We start from the raw sequence: 10892 nt of genomic DNA, 5'->3' as shown, positions 1-10892 counted from the left end.
ACAACAAATCTCCAAATGAATTTTCCACTCAAAGTAATGAACACAAGCCAAGAGAGCCCGGAGCAACACTTGCCCACCTTGGGTGGCCTCTGCTTCTTTTCGGAAATACTGCCTTTGGTTTTAAAGGTAACCGCCCACAGTGTCTCATGAACAACACCTTCCTCTCAGGTTGCAAGTTTAAAGGTGAAATGACAATGAACTTTCGGGGCTGCCAAAGGCGCTGGCAGAAGGCAACTGCGAGAGGTGTGTTTTATGGCCCAGCCTCCCCAGAGGCCTATTAGAGGCATGATCTTCACAGTGTTGGCCAACAGTATGGTCACTCCCTACGTCATTCCCTAGGGGAAGAACAACCTGGGGTTAGCTAAACACTATCAGCGTAGCTAAGTCCAAATAAATATTTATCGATAACCTAAGCAGCTCCGTAACCAAGTCCGTGCTGATAGGGGAAAGTGCCATAGGCATGCAGTTTTCCTCATGTCTGCACGATCTCGGTTGTGAATTTTCAGAAAGGGCAAGTAGTGACTAGGTGGGTGGGTGCGGGGAGAGGGGTTGGAGACAACATATGCGGGGGATCCAAGTCTCAAACATTTTTCCTTAGGAATATGAGGTTCTTGGACATTAAGTTCAGTGCCCTTCTGCCCTGAGCCCTGCAGGCTGCCCCTCTAAGTAAAATGCCAATCTTGGAATAAACAAAATGCTTTCCAGGCCATTGCTAATTATAACACTTGGACTTAGAATTGATGCAACACTGCCTGGCTGCTGAATGGATAATTCAAGTCAAAGACTTGAGAGGCCAGCACTGCCCAGACAAGTAGGCAGCCAGGTAAAGTGAGTGTCCAGGGAAAGGGCAGTGAAGGTCAAAAGGAAGATGTTTAGCTAACCTGAGGCTGTTCTTCCCACAGGGAATGATACAAGGAGTGACCATACTGTTGGCCAACACTGTGAATATCATACCTCTAAATCAATGATTCTTAAGCATTTAAGCAACCTCCCTACCATCCCCTTCTGCCTCCCCACCCCCTCAGCCCCTAGTTTCTTCAGAATTGTAAGAGAAGATCTGGGAACAGCTTCATCTGGAATGAACCCCTTTACAATATACTCTCTTGGAAGAAGCGTGCAGGGCCCAGAGCATAAGAGGCAGGCGAGGCCAGGGCAGCAGTGAGTACTGCCGGACCTCTAAGCAAACTCCACACCTGCTTACTGTAGTCAATCTTGCCCCTGATGCCCAGAGGTCTAAATTTAGAAACAAGTCAGGGGAAGGAGGAGTTAGTCACATTTTACTTTCAGTTACAAAGTGGTTTGAAATGGTTATATTTGGGTATATGCTGTCACTGAGAGTGGGGTATTATTTAGCAGCTGAGCTGTGTGCTGAACGCATATTTTTTTACAAACCAAAACTGTAACTTCTGGTCCCAGGTGCTTCATGCAGATATAGCCAAGTCCCAGAACCACACCACACACAACTAGTCCCAAAAATGGCACAGAAATGCCATCAAGAAACCCCAATCACAAAGACGAATCTCCTGAGGGTAGACCCCAAGGTCCTGAGGAACATGTGCTTCACCAAGGAGCACAATAAGAAGAGCCTGAAGAAGATGCAGGCCAGCAACGCCAAGACCATGAATGCATGTGCCAAGGCTGTTAAGTCTCCCAAGCCTAAGGAGGTCAAGCCAAGATCCCAAAGGGTGGCATTTGCCTTTGAGATTTATTTACTTTGTTCATTGAATGATGAGCTGCATAGCAGAACAATGCAATCCTTGTTTTGCCTCTTACTAGTTTTGAAACTTTGAGTCAATTACTTAATGTGTCTGAATTTTAATATTCTTAACTGTAAATTGGGGCAAAAACATTTTGCTTAGTGTTGACATACATATGCCTTTAACACAGTTTTAGAAATTATCATTGCCATATGATAATTTAGTCCCTGAATAGCTGTAGGATAATGACTTAGCTAACTCTCTTTGAAGTCTTTTTGCTCTGGCCTCTCTCTTGCAGGCATACAGTCTGAAATTTTTTAAAAATGAAAAAGAAAGCAGGAAACAATTTTTAAAATATTTCGAGTTCTTTAAGAAGTCTTGTAGTGAGCAGTAAAAATCTCAAAGCAATTTAAAGGTAGTAAGACAACATATTTAATAAGTTTAAGCAATGTTAATAATAACTTTGTATTTCTATATTACCTTTTTTGAAGAAAGTGTTTTAGAAACTATTCCTCTATTCTTTCAACATCCCTAGGTGACTGTCATTATGTGCAGTTGAAACAAAAAAAAACTGGATTGACTTAACAGAAAGCAAATGAAGACATTCAAATGACAAAATAACTTCAAAGCTACAGACCTTAATTAAAGTCAGAGGAAAATTTCCTCTCCTTGTCCTGTTTCTCCCTAAATGCATCACTAATACAGCCTCTTACTTCTAGAGTAATATGTTAGCATTTTTCCCCAAATTGTGATGTCCTTTTTATTGAGCCATACGCTTTGATACGAGATGGACGTAGATGAAAAGATATTGAAGGAAATAAATTCAATGTGTTTGCTAAGAACATGTTTATTTTAGACTAAAGCAATATACTATAATAGATTGTCTTAATCTATTCCACATAGCTAGCAGGAAAATAGAAGTACATTGTTAACATTTCAACATCCAACAGTAGAGGGCAGCACTGCCCATCTTTTGCAAAATACAGGGTATGGCAAAAGTGACTTTACAGTTCTTTGGAAAATAATATAATGAATTAATAAATAATAATAGAAGAGTAAATTCTGTGTTTCATAAGCCTACTTTTGCCTCAACATGTATTGAGTGCTCATGAGAAGGAAAATAAAAGCAAAGCGCTGGTCATTGTATCTGTGTTTACTTTTACCTAAGTATTTTTCTCTTTTATTAATTTATTGATTTATTGGTTTTAGAGAGAGAGAGAAAGGGAGGAGAAAGCAACAGGTTTGTTGTTCCACTTATTTATGCATTCATTGGTTGATTCCTGTATGTGATTGAACTCGAAACCTTGGTGTAGCAGGATGACACTCTAACCAACTGAGATATTCGGCCAGGGCCAAAGTATTTTTCTTATTGTTTAGGTGATTACATAGAAAGAATGTCAGAGCCTGTATAGCCTTGAAGTAACTGGTGGAAAATGCAGAAGGTTTTAGGTTCTCTGCTCAGGATATGGGTTCCGTCTGGCAAAGATAAACAGTAGCTTGACCCTGGACAATCAGATAGGGTTATTGTTAGGAACAGACCAAATGCTCCTGCGCTTTCTGGGTAGGAGTCAGTCTACTGAACTAGCAGGATGTGGTTTGAAAATGTGTATAACTCATGTGGTGTGAGCGCTGATAACTGCTTTTAAATTAAAATTCACTGGCTATTGTGTTGTCTGTGTTAGTTTTCCTCTCAACACCTGAGTCAGATCAGACCTATCTTCACGATACCACATGTCTTATTACTTTAAGAATAATGTCAGACATGACGGGTAGGAATGTCTTTCATGGGGTTGCAGTCGGCTGAATGGCTGTGTGTATATATACACAGGTGAAATTGAAACCTTGTATGCTAATCCTCATGCTATTGCTGTATGATTTCTCTATCCACTAAGAGGCAAGAACAAATCTGTTATTTTGTACTAAAAGTTTCATGATGCTCTTGAGCAGGATGACTGAGAAGAGAGAATAATCCTAGTCTAGCACACAGTATCCCTAATACATTTGGACTCTGCTCTAACCCTCAAAACGTTTTGGGCAACACTTCTTCAGTGCCCATCTAAATAAATCCCACCAGGAGTAAGAGCTAGAAGACACTTGAGTCTAGTTCCCAGCTCTGCCTTGTGAACTTGGAAAAATTACAACCACTGAGCCTTTGTTTTCTCTCTCCTAAATATAGATCACACCTCCCACATCTAGAAAAGGTCAATTTGGAAAACATATATTAAAATGCCTTAAAAGCCATGTAAGTACCTAACACTGTAGCTCAGAAATGCCTGCCTAGCCCATAAGACTTTGTGTTTCTTCTTCTCATTTAGTATCATTATATTGCCTGAGATTGTTCATTTCCATGTGTTCTGAACTTTTGCCATAAACTTGATTGTTTGTTCCTTGTGAACTGAAACCATCCATTATATTTCCTGGTATCTTTCACAGCAACAAGATATTCCCATGCAGAATTAACTTTTTTATTTAATTATGGTAAAAAAATAAAAAATTGCTATCATAGCCCTAACAGGTTTGGCTCACTGGATAGAGCGTCGGCCTGCGGACTGAAGGGTCCCAGGTTCGATTCCAGTCAAGGGCATTTACGTTGGTTGCGGGCACATCCCCAGTGGGGAGTGTGCAGGAAGCAGCTGATCGATGTTTCTCTCTCATCGATGTTTCTAACTCTCTATCCCTCTCCCCTTTTCTCTGTAAAAAATCAATAAAATATATTTAAAAAATTGCTATCATAAACATTATAAAGTGTATAGCACAGGAGTAATAACTATATGAACATTGTTATACAATGATCTCTAGAACTTTGTCATCCATAATTAATTCTTAACTATCTTCTGCATCACCATTTCCAAAGCATTTATTGTATTGATTGGGCACAAACAGGAAAAAGATATAGGACTTTCACTCTGTAGCTAGGGTTGTCTGGAACAAGGTCATCAAAAATTTCCATTCTGTTCTAAATTCTACCCCCTTTTAAAGAGATTCTGCCCTAGTCTCTCTCTAACCTGTAAATCAGCCATTTTCTATAAACCTGGGAATATATACCAGAAAGAAGGTGCCTCTATAAAGTACTTTCAATGAATTATTTATATCTAGCATATAATTAAACATTTACATGAAGGAAACTGTCATGTTAAAATATAAACTCACTTGCCAATTTGATTTTCAGAATTTTGTTTACTGAAGATAAGTACTCTTTAATTATTATCGCTATAATAGTAGTATTTTTATTTAGCTGGTGTGTGTGAGAACTGGGACTGGTATATGGATGGAAACTCCCAGGAGAAGACCTTGCTTTAGCTATAGATACATATGCTTCTAGAACTCTCTCAGGATAGCATGACCATATTTAACTCACAATATGTGCTTTTAGAAACAGTGTACCCTTTCTAGCACAGAATTACATCTAATGTTGTGATTGTCAATTATGTCAAATTTATTTGGGATAAGAAATTTGATTTTCTTCTTTGTATCAAACCTAAAAAGAAACTCTAGATAGATTTAAGATGTAAATATTTTAAACTACAAACAAAATAGGGAAAATAAAGGAGATTTTGAAATATTACTAAAATAGACTCTCCCAATCATGACACAATCTCAAAAGCCATAAAGAAAAAAAAAATGAGCCCTAGCTGGTTTTGCTCAGTGGATAGAGCGTCAGCCGGTGGACTGAAAGGGTCCCAGGTTCGATTCCGGTCAAGGGCATGTACCTTGGTTGCGGGCACATCCCCAGTGGGAGGTGTGCAGGAGGCAGCTTATTGGTGTTTCTCTTTCATCAATGTTTCTAACTCTCTATCCCTCTTCCTTCCTCTCTGTAAAAAATCAATAAAATATATATATATTTTTTAAAATGACTTTGTATGGTGATATACACCATAAATAAAAATATGATGACTTGGAAAAGATATTTACAGCATACTTCTCAAACACATCCTATATAATAATCCTATATGATAAAAGGCTAATATGCAAATCGACCAAATAGTGGAATGACTGGTTGCTATGACGTGCAGAGGCCACCAGGGGGCAGATGCTCAATGCAGGAGCTGCCCCCTGGTGGTTAGTGTGCTCTCACAGGGGGAGTGCTGCTCAGCGAGTAGCCAGGCTCACGGCTGGCAAACGCAATGGTGGTGGCAGAAGCCTCTCCTGCCTCTACGGCAGTCGGGCATCCCCCAAGGGCTCCGGACTATGAGAGGGCACAGGCTGGGATGAGGGGTTCCTCTCCAAGTGCACAGATTTCATGCACTGGGCCTCTAGTCTATTATATATTCAGAGCATTTTATTGATAGAAAGATGATCTAAGGATATGAAGAAATCAGGAAAGAATAAATACAAGTGGTCAATAAACATTAAAATTCATCCTCATTATTAAATTAAATCCACATTTATCCATTTTGCTCATAAGATTGACAAAAATTAAAAATATTGATAAATTAATGTTGTTGAGAATGCAGGGGGAAAGGCAGTTTCATGCACTGTTGGTGAGATGTCAATTGATAAAACCTTTTCAGAGCGCATTTTGGCAATGTCAGCCAAAAAGTGCAGATACCAGCCAATCTCTCCTCCAGGGATTTATCCTAAAGAAATTTATACAGGTTTACAGGAAAAGATAGATATAGAGTTAATACAGTTATGCTTTGCAGCATTGCTTTAGTAGAAAAATAATAATGACATACTTTCCAACAGATGTGTTATTTATAACCTAAAATCAAGTTTTTATTGAAAAATAACAGATTTGAAAGAGCCTTCACAAGAATACAAAATTGAGACAGTCTAACAATTATAATTATGTGGAGTAGAGGGGGAAAGTAGTTCTTCAAAGCACTACAGATGTAGTACTTTAAAACTTCAGTAGTCATGAGAAACTATTTTGATAAAGAATAATGTCGTGTGCTACAGTTTAGAACAGATCTCGAAATTGAGGGGCCTATTGAAAATTACTTGATAATAAAATAGTGATTTTTTAAAAAATATAAATTCTAAGACACTGTATCCAGAATCTAAAACAGTTTCTGATATCTAGTAAATCTCAATAAATATTGGCTGAAAAAATAAATGAAGATGATATCTTGATCTGGTTTGTTATAAAAATGGATGCAAAACTGCCTGAGTGCACTTGATGCATAGCAAATGTTCAGTAGTTCACTACTTTCCTGGGGGCCTGTCTACCACATTATAGGAGTTTGTTTATTTAAAACCATGTATATAGTGCTTATTACAGGTACTGTTCTAAGTGCTTTATAAACAGCAAATCGTTCAAATTATAATCACCACGGAAGTACATGGTCTTCTTATCCCACTTAACAGATGAGGCAATTGAGGCAAAAGCAAGTTGTCTGAGATGGCACAGCTAGACAATGGTGATCCTTGCTCCACTGTGCCATGTTGCCTCTACTGTGACAAAAATGTATTGAATGAAAGAATGGATGAGATTTTATTGTTTTCATATTGTGATTTTTTTTCCCCACAGAGAACTCAGAATATTTTATTTTAAGTCATAGTTAAAAATCACAACTTTCCTTTCAGAGTAAGGCATATTTTTTAAACATTTTAAATGTATTACTAGTTAGTTAATCATGTTTAAAAAAAAAAAAAGATCAAGAGAGGTACTTGTTCCTGTGATGAAGTCACTGTATTTGCTTTCTGACATCATATTAATTTCCATACAACAGTTCCAAGTTCTGAACAGAGAAACATCCTGCTCTAGAAGTGGACGAGGCATAAGGGCTTACAGGGAATTACAAAACAGTGTCAAAATTATTGAATGGGGTAAGGTATTGTGTATGGCTTTAACCTTCCACATGACTGAAGCAGTGGATCTCTAACTTTTCCAATCAGGAATCTTTCTAATGTAAGCTAAGCTTTATAGACTTCTTGAGTTATTTTTTAGTTTTTGTTTTAATTTTAGTTCTAACCTTAGTTTAACTTCATCTTATAACAAAAAAACTAGTGTTTCTTTTTCTTCATGATTTATTCATTCATTTGATTAATATTTATTTACAATCTACTATGTGCCAGGCATTGCACTAGGAGTTAAGGATAACATGGTGAACAAAAAGAAAAAGTCCTTATCCTCACGATTAATGAGGATGGCAGTAAGAGCATTGAATAAGCAGAATTACTAAAATTATAGCCGTGGTAAGTGCTCCATGTCTTTCACATCTAATTTCTACTCCAGCAGCACGTCTTGGATCCTACACCTTGCACATATTTTCAATTTCTGGAATCCATATTGGCAACCAATGTTTTCGAGAGAAAACAGCCCTTCTATAATAATAAAAGCATAATATGCAGATCAACTGAACAGCAGAACGACCGTCCAGAGGACCACACTATGACACACACTGGTGCCAGGCCAGCCCAGGCAGGTGTGATGCGATTGGTGGGGCAGCCCCACCATCACCCCATGACCGCCCTGCAGAAGGAGGCCCAGGCCACCGGCTGGCGGGGCAATCAATTGGGGGGCTCTGTGATTGCCCCAAAGAGGGAGGCCCAGGCCACTGACCGGTGGGCTGCGGCAGGTGGGCAGGGCCTCCCTCTATGGAGCAATGGATCGCGGGACTCCCAGACTGCAGGCCAGGCTGAGGGACCCCCCACCCCGAGTGCATGAATTTCGTACACCGGGCCTCTAGTTAAAAATAATGCCTTTATTATTGTATTATTGCTTCTAGCTCTTTTTTTCTAAAAAATAAAAGCAAAAACATCATTTTTAAAAGTCTAATTTCCATTAGTAAAATATAAGTATTTTTATCTTTGTGATTCAGTTGAGAAATGTGAAGCAAGTAAGAAATTTACTCTTGAGAGTAATAGGTTTATTAAGTTAAACAAGTATCAAGAGAAGGGAGGATCAGAAACATTTATTTATATATTTATTATTCCTATCCTACATAGGACAAAAATCTCTAAAGGCTAAAAAGAAAACTGACCACAGGCACTGTCCAAGGAGAACAGCCCTGTTATACAGGGTGAATAGATATTGCCAAGAGATTTACAGCATCTTATGTCTGATGGACACGAGAACCAGTGCAGGGCTGCAAAGTCTCCTCTGGAAGACCATTGACCCAAGAGAGTAAACAGTAGGCAGAGACAAGTCAAGTTCAGACTTGGGTCTTCTGGTTCCCCGGGGGAGGATTGGGCTGTAACTGAGTCATGAAAGGCCTCAGTGGAATGAGCACTAAAGGCCCCATAAGCTCCCATCAGGATTCCTCCAAAGGCAAAGTTACTGGTATAGTCAGAGACAAGAAACAGTATTGGGCAAGCTCCAGAATTGCAGATAGTGTGACGACAGCCAGTAGGCTTAGAATCCTTCTAGAGACATATACAGGATGCACCCCTATGATGTCCAGTTTCTTCCATTGGAGTGGATTCTTCATTGTATTTAGTTCACCATCTTTTATCCAGGTGCTTGCTAATCAGAGCATGGTCCTCAGACCAGCAGCATCAGTATCACCTATGTGCTTGTTAGAAGTACAACATTTCAGGTCCCACCCTAGGCCTACTAAGTCAGCATCTGCATTTAAAGGAGATCCCCAGATTTTTCCTAAGCACATTAAAATTGAGAAGCATCATTTTGCCCCCATCAGCTTCTGAGATTGTAAAATAGATAAGGTTATTTCTGACTCAACTTGCTCAGAGCTTTGAAGATGCCCTGAGATTTTTTTAAAAGGAAAGCATTTTCAAGAGAGAAAATTGCTACACAACTATTAAACATCAAATTTCTTTTTACCTGGGCAACTTGATTTACTTAAGCTATTTTCAGAGTAGACAATCAGTGACTGTTTAACGGACTCAGTCTATAATTGTTGTACTATCTTAAAATGCTCTAAAGCTCTGTTCTGTTTTGTTTAATGTATAAATCAATGATTCTGAATCTTCGCTGCACATTAGAATTTTCAGATTTTTTTCTGACAACCGAAGCCTAAGCCCTTTCCCAAAGATTCTGATTCAGGAGGTTTGGGGTGCAGCTTGGACATACGTAATTTTTTAAAGTTCCTTGGGTGATTCTAATGCTCTGCTGGAGTTGAGAACCATTGATAGAGATGAATTGAGAGAGGAACAGAATTAGACATACTATACAATAAACAAATGTAGAAGTGACAATAAAACCAAAAAATGGCTTGAGCTTTGCCTTTGATCTTGAAATTTTGCATTCAGGAATCTGTCCTATAAGAATATGTGTACAAAGATGCATGTGCACAGAGGCTCATTGCAACATTGTTTGTAATAACAAATATTTTAAAAACAATTTTAATAGCACCAATTAGTGAGTGTTTCATCCCTATAATTCAATACTGTGCTAATGTTAAAATGAATGAGGAAGACACATCTACTGCCATGAAAATATATCCAAAATATATACTATTAAGTTTTTAAAACTTACATAACAATATGTGATATATAATCTCATGTGAAAAGATAAGTATCCTATCTAATAAAAGAGAAACATGGTAATTAGCATACGACCGCTACCCTTCCCATTGGCTAATCAGGGCAATATGCAAATTAACTGCCAGCCAAGATGGTGGCAGGCAGCCAGGCAGCTTGAAACTAACATGAGGCTTGCTTGCTTCAGTGACGGAGGAAACCAACGTTCCCCACCTGCCTTGCCAGCCTCTGAGCCTGCAGTTTGAAACGTAACAAATATAGAAGCTAAACAAAACCCAGAAACCTGCTTTCAGCGAGCTGGGATCAGCTGGAGTTATACATTGTTTCGATTATAGAACCCAAACAAAACAGATAGCTGCTTTCAGCAGCGGAGGCCTAAGAGCTGGAGCCTCAGAGCTAAAGCTGGCCCAGAATAAAAAAAAAAAAAAAAAAAAAAGGAGCGGTTGGGAGCTTCCATCACCCGCCAGCCTGAAAACAGCCCTCAGCCCCTCACCCAGACTAGCCAGGCACCCCAGTGGGGACCCCCACCCTGAAGGGTGTGTGACCAGCTGCAAACAGCCATCATCTCCTCACCCAGGCTGGCCAGGCACCCCAGTGGGGACCCCCACCCTGATCCAGGACACCCTTCAGGGCAAACCAGCTGGCCCCACACGTGCACCAGGCCTCTATCCTATATAGTAAAAGGGTAATATGCCTCCCAGCACCGGGATCAGCGGAGCCGCGAGGCCTCCCAGCACCAGGATCAGTGTGACGGGTCAGCGCCCAAACCCCCTGAGCACCCTGCGGCTCTGTGTGTGACAGGGGGCGGGG

The sequence above is a fragment of the Myotis myotis genome, unplaced genomic scaffold (genome assembly GCF_014108235.1).
Source record: "Myotis myotis isolate mMyoMyo1 unplaced genomic scaffold, mMyoMyo1.p scaffold_m19_p_15, whole genome shotgun sequence".
NCBI classification, from domain to species: Eukaryota; Metazoa; Chordata; class Mammalia; order Chiroptera; family Vespertilionidae; genus Myotis; species Myotis myotis.
This window is presented reverse-complemented; position numbering follows the sequence as displayed.